The following is a 6684-nucleotide window of genomic DNA, read 5'->3' on the forward strand; positions in this document are numbered from 1 at the left end:
CTCCTTTAGTATTTTGGGGGGAGAAACATGCGCACTTGCGCTGCAATCGTGATGCATCGTGATGCATTGCGGAATCGAATCGAATCGAATCGTGGACTTGATAATGGTAATCGCATCGAATTGTGAGACGGGTGAAGCTGCGCAGCACTAGTTTTGATGGTGCAGTTTTGATGGGCTAGTTTTGGATGGAGCAGTTTTTGATGGGGCAATGGACCGAACTGGATCCACACACGGTTGGATCACATTTACATCTCCAGGGGCACCGTCTCCAGTCAGTAGTATTGGTGGAGGCAAGACCACGCAGCACAATTTACCCTGAAATTGTATCTTTTATAGTTACATTACATTTTAATACTACTGCTGCTGCCTCCATGCTGAGTAATGGTTCATGACCTCTCTGGCACAGCGGATCCACCAACAGCCTCCGCTACAAGCTACCAGACCGGATCGTAACAGCAAGTGTAACTAAAACAATGAACTTTATGTTAAAGCCTGGTTTGCGGCCTTTATACTGCAACCATTAGCCTGTCTGCAAGACCAAAACTGCATTTTCTCTCTCTTTCTTGCTCTCTCTCTGTATATATATATATATATTGTTGCTTTTGTTATGTTAATTTTTCAACAGTTTAGTTTGTGTTCGTCGTGTCTGTGTCCGCGAACTTTAGTTTGTCCTAGGTTTGTGTTACATAAAATAATAGTATAACATTTTTTTTGCTTATTAGGAAGTTAGATGTGTTGATGTTGATGTGTTAGATGTGAAGTTAGATGTGTTGAAAAACCTAAAAATTTATCTAAAAAAAAAAGGAAACATTTCAAAAAAATAACATTTTTTATTAACATAAAAAAAAATTAAACGTAATTCAGCATGCGCTGCTGAAGCTCTGACATCTTTGAATAATTTATTAATTGCTGCTGCTCCAGCTGCCGATTCTGCTGGTCCAGGTAACGAATTTTTCCCTGATTCGAGAGCATCTTGTCATTTGTTTTTTTGATTAAAGCCTGCCTCTGCAGCATTTCTTTTGCAACTGTTAGGATATAAGAAAAAAACATTGTGATTTCAAAGACCGTTACCAAATAAATAAAATATTTATGTTGCTTATTAAACAATCATTATCATGTCTATACACTTGTTATGTGTCTAGCACATACAGGGAGTGAAGAATTATTGGGCAAATTAGTATTTTGACCACATCATCCTCTTTATGCATGTTGTCTTACAAGCTGTATAGGCTCGAAAGCCTACTACCAATTTGGCATATTAGGTAATGTACATCTCTGTAATGAGAAGGTGTGTGGTCTAATGACATCAACACTCTATATCAGGTGTGCATAATTATTAGTCAACTTCCTTTCCTTTTGCAAAATGGGCCAAGAGAAGGACTTGACAGGCTCTGAAAAGTCAAAAATAGTGAGATATCTTGCAGAGGGATGCAGCACTCTTAAAATTGTAAAGCTTCTGAAGCGTGATCATCGAACAATCAAGCGTTTCATTCAAAATAGTCAACAGGGTCGCAAGAAGCGTGTGGAAAAACCAAGGCGCAAAATAAATGCCCATGAACTGAGAAAAGTCAAGCGTGCAGCTGCCAAGATGCCACTTGCCACCAGTTTGGCTAGATTTCAGAGCTGCAACATCACTGGAGTGCCCAAAAGCACAAGGTGTTCCATACTCAGAGACATGGCCAAGGTAAGAAAGGCTGAAAAACGACGACCACTGAACAAGACACACAAGCTGAAACGTCAAGACTGGGCCTAGAAATATCTCAAGAATGATTTTTCAAAAGTTTTATGGACTGCTGAAATGAGAGTGAGTCTTGATCGGCCAGATGGATGGGCCCGTGGATGGAATGGTAAAGGGCAGAGAGCTCCAGTCCGACTCAGACGCCAGCAAGGTGGAGGTGGAGTACTGGTTTGGGCTGGTATCATCAAACATGAGCTTGTGGGGCCTTTTCGGGTTGAGGATGGAGTCAAGCTCAACTCCCAGTCCTACTGCCAGTTTCTGGAAGACACCTTCTTCAAGCAGTGGTACAGGAAGAAGTCTGCATCCTTCAAGAAAAACATGATTTTCATGCAGGACAATGCTCCATCACACGCGTCCAAGTACTCCACAGCGTGGCTGGCAAGAAAGGGTATAAAAGAAGAAAAACTAATGACATGGCCTCCTTGTTCACCTGATCTGAACCCCATTGAGAACCTGTGGTCCATCATCAAATGTGAGATTTACAAGGAGGGAAAACAGTACACCTCTCTGAACAGTGTCTGGGAGGCTGCGGTTGCTACTGCACGAAATGTTGATGGTGAACAGATCAAAACACTGACAGAATCCATGGATGGCAGGCTTTTGAGTGTCCATGCAAAGAAAGGTGGCTATATTGGTCACTTATTTGTTTTGGTTTTGTTTTTGAATGTCAGAAATGTATATTTTAGAATGTTCAGATGTTATATTGGTTTCACTGGTAAAAATAATTAATTGAAATGGGTATATATTTTTTTTTGTTAAGTTGCCTAATAATTATGCACAGTAATAGTAGTCACCTGCACACACAGATATCACCCTAAAATTGGTAAAACTAAAAAAAACTACTTCAAAAAATATTCAGCTTTGATATTAATGAGTTTTTTGGGTTCATTGAGAACATGGTTGTTGTTCAATAATAAAATTAATCCTCAAAAATACAACTTGCCCAATAATTCTGCACTACCTGTATACTTCTATCATAAAAACCATATTATGGTTCTGAAATCTGACGGGTGCGCTTTAAATGTTGTCAATTTTTATATCTACATGTTATTGTTAAAATGTTATTAAGCTTTGTGCACATAATTACCCTCCTGACCGAGGCTCACAGCAACGGTCTCTTCCACCTCCTCGACCTCCCCTGCAGCCGCGATTTGACCAGAAATTTGGGGGGAGGGGGTAAGCTCTGCATCAGGCACCTCAACTTGACCAGGAGCTGGGGTTGGAGAGTGGGAGGGCCCTGGCTGCTCCTCCTCATCCCTCTCCTCCTCTGACGCATCCTCCTCTGCCGCATCCTCCCCTGCCGCATCCTCCTCCTCTGCGGCCTGTCGCCTTGTGCGCTTGGGGCGCACAGTTGGTAGCGGAGCTCCTATAATAACACAATGTTCATAGATTATAAAAATGTTTTCTAATGACGTATGCAAATTCTGTGTACTCTGCTGTATTGTATATGAATACAAAATTAATTTATATAGACAGTTAACCAATGGGACAATGTTATATTAAAGGGTCCTGTGAGCACTACAGGGGACTGAGCGTGAGCTGGGATGCCACCATGGTAAAATGAGCTGTTTTTGTCTCCTTTGTTTTGTTCAGACGATCTCATGTTAAAAAAAGGGCTTGATGGAGTACACGGGATTACTATAACAACCCCACGCCTAACAAAGGAATTTAGTGGGAATCTATATATATAAAACTCAACGTGTGTGTGCATGCATGCATGTATGTATGTATGTTCCACCATCACGTCAAAACGGCTAAAGATATTTACATGAAACTTGGCACACAGGTTACTTATATGTCAGCCACAAACATAGGATAGGTGGTTTAACCCTTACCCACCCCCATTTGCCTTGGTCAGGGTTTTTCTTTAAAGTCCCATTCAACTCTATGGGAAATACATGTTACTTCATAACAGCTGTAGATATTTCGATAACACTTGGTCACATGTTATCTATACGTCCACTTAAAGTATAGGATCGTTAATTTATCCCTTAACTTACCCCATTGGTGAGGGTCGGGCTTTTTGTTTAAAGTCCCATGCAAAGCAATGGGAAAAGTATGTTCCCACATAACTTCTGTGTTCCTGTCTGCTGTCCCATGTTTTTTTCCAACAGTACTATGAATACCTTGGCTGGTGGTGATATATGTTACAACAACATGGCGTCTTGGTTAACAACATCTGACCTTACATTAATTACATATGACCTTACATAACTGTCCCCAAGGGACCCGGGCTGGCTCAACGCGATTGCCACTGCGCTGACAAGCCATTCACCTCTGCAGCTAGGGGTTCGGATCCCGCTCTCGGCTACATGTGAATTGAGTTTGGTGGTCTCAGCTCGGCCCCCGGTGGGTGTGCTATGCGAGGTAAGCCTGCGCTTAGTATGCCCACCTCCCTCCCACAAAAACCACCACACTTACACACGCACTCGCAATTGGGTTAACATGCACGCACTCTGACCATGCGGTCTCTAAAAAGAGAGGCGAAGGACTAACGGGGCTGGTTGAGCGGGCAAATCCTCTCACTCCCTTATAGGGAGTCCTTCTGCCCCGTTGGGCTTCGAAGCGGAGCAGGTAGGACGGTCTGTGTGGGAGGACCCCCTCACACCCGCCATTGCCACCCGGGGCATGGAGAAAGGTGGCAGATTACCTCTGGGGGAGGCCTGCCTACTCCCAACTCCTGCAGTCCGGCTCCTCTCTCGAGTACACGCACAAAATACACTTTAGGGGAAAAAAAACATAACTGTGACCAATAACTTACCAGGATGATATTTATTCCGGATACGCCTGACCCGGTTCATCTGGCGCCTCTTTAGGTCGGACCACTTTTTGAGGATCGCCATGCGAGTGTGTTCTTCGCCTAGTTCCTCAATCAGGGAGCTTATAACTCCCTGTTTTTCTTGCTGCCTCCGCAGCTCATCGTATCCTGTTTCCAGGAACTTCTGCAAGATGAAGAACAAAGTATATTGTAATACTTTTGTTGACAGCCTTATGGATATATGACGTAAATGTATGCTATTCAACAATTGGAAGCATTCTCGCCTTATTAATCAATGACAGGGGTAACATGACAGATTTTATATCCTGCCATTTCGGTCGCCACCTTTTTTACATAAATATAGCAGCCATTATCATTTGCATAATTATGAATATATTATTAACAACACAGGATACACGTATAGGGGAGATATGCGTTGCTAACTCTTTTCCCTGTCAGGAGCCTAACGCCCCGGGGGGTCAGAGACGGGACCTTTTCGGAGGACCACTGACGTATGCAACCGTTGCAGTTTTTTGTGATGTCACTCTTTAGGTGTGTGCAAATTTTTCCTTGCACCGGGTGGAGTTTTTGGGTTTTGTTTTGCACGCCACAGGCTTTTCAACAGAAAAAAACCAGCTGGAGGCAGAATGGTTGCAAAACACTACGGGTTTGTTACCTAACTCTGGGTTTCAAGACCAGTCCACCTCCAGCTGTTGCAAAACTACTACTCCCATCAGCCACGGTCTGTCAGTGCATGCTAAGAATTTTACTTTTGCTGCATCTAGGGTGCCACAGTTTAGAGACCCGTGCATAAAGGCCTGAAAAATGGGGGCCTGCAGAACTTAGAATACTAGAAGTGCCAGCATTCCCAGGCATGCTGGAAGTTGTAGTTCTGCAACATCTAAAGGGCAATATGTATTCGAACGTCCTTGGGCCTTGAGGACACTGAAGTCAGGACGTTCGCATACGTCCTATGTCCAAAAAAATGTTAAATTCATTATGCTAAATAACAAGGAAAAGTGCCTAAATACACATTTGCCAACCAGGGTGTCTGCAGCTGTCCAGGCATGCTGGGACTTGTAGTTTTGTAAAAGCAGGAGACACATTTTTTGTGAAATACTAATATCTGATCATATATACTAACTTTTAAACTAGACTAAAATGCAGTTGAAGATAATGAAATAACAGTGGTCAAAATACTTACACAAATCAGCAACTTTTCCTCAGATACAGTGAAATTACTTCCAACCATCTTGCTCTGCGATTGCGTTGCGATCATAAAGTTGGAAACTGGCAAGGGTCCAGGAAATGGTCGCGTGTTGTTCGCGTGTTGATTGCGCTGCTTGGACCGAGATGGGTCCATATGGCTTCGGCTGTATGGACCACAGTAACTCTTTTCCCTGTCAGGAGCCTAATGCCCCGGGGGGTCAGAGACGGGACCTTTTCGGAGGACCACTGACGTATGCAACCGTCGCAGTTTTTTGTGATGTTACTGTTTAGGTGTGTGCAAATTTTTCGTTCCACCGGGTGGAGTTTTTGGGTTGTGTTTTGCACGCCACAGGCTTTTCAACAGGAAAAAGACAGCTGGAGGCAGAATGGTTGCAAAACACTACGGGTTTGTTACCTAACTCTGGGTTTCAAGACCAGTCCACCTCCAGCTGTTGCAAAACTACTACTCCCATCAGCCACGGTCTGTCAGTGCATGCTAAGAATTTTACTTTTGCTGCATCTAGGGTGCCACAGTTTAGAGACCCGTGCATAAAGGCCTGAAAAACGGGGGCCTGCAGAACTTACAATACTACAAGTGCCAGCATTCCCAGGCATGCTGGAAGTTGTAGTTCTGCAACATCTAAAGAGCAATATGTATTCGAACATCCTTGGGCCTTGAGGACACTGAAGTCAGGACGTTCGCATACGTCCTATGTCCAAAAAAATGTTAAATTCATTATGCTAAATAACAAGGAAAAGTGCCTAAATACACATTTGCCAACCAGGGTGTCTGCAGCTGTCCAGGCATGCTGGGACTTGTAGTTTTGTAAAAGCAGGAGACACATTTTTTGTGAAATACTAATATCTGATCATATATACTAACTTTTAAACTAGACTAAAATGCAGTTGAAGATGATGAAATAACAGTGGTCAAAATACTTACACAAATCAGCAACTTTTCCTCAGACTTAGTGAAATT

At 43.1% G+C, this 6684-nt stretch overlaps 1 long non-coding RNA gene across 1 annotated transcript; it reads right to left on the reverse strand.

Moving 5' to 3' along the window:
• Nucleotides 1-810: 810 nt before the first annotated feature.
• LOC120920950 lies at nt 811-2937 on the reverse strand. Its single transcript, XR_005744809.1, has 2 exons — nt 2826-2937; nt 811-1025 (listed from the first exon to the last, which is right to left on the reverse strand). It is a non-coding gene; the product is annotated as an uncharacterized LOC120920950 (long non-coding RNA).
• Nucleotides 2938-6684: the final 3747 nt, after the last annotated feature.

Source organism: Rana temporaria, chromosome 13 (genome assembly GCF_905171775.1).
Source record: "Rana temporaria chromosome 13, aRanTem1.1, whole genome shotgun sequence".
NCBI classification, from domain to species: domain Eukaryota; kingdom Metazoa; phylum Chordata; class Amphibia; order Anura; family Ranidae; genus Rana; species Rana temporaria.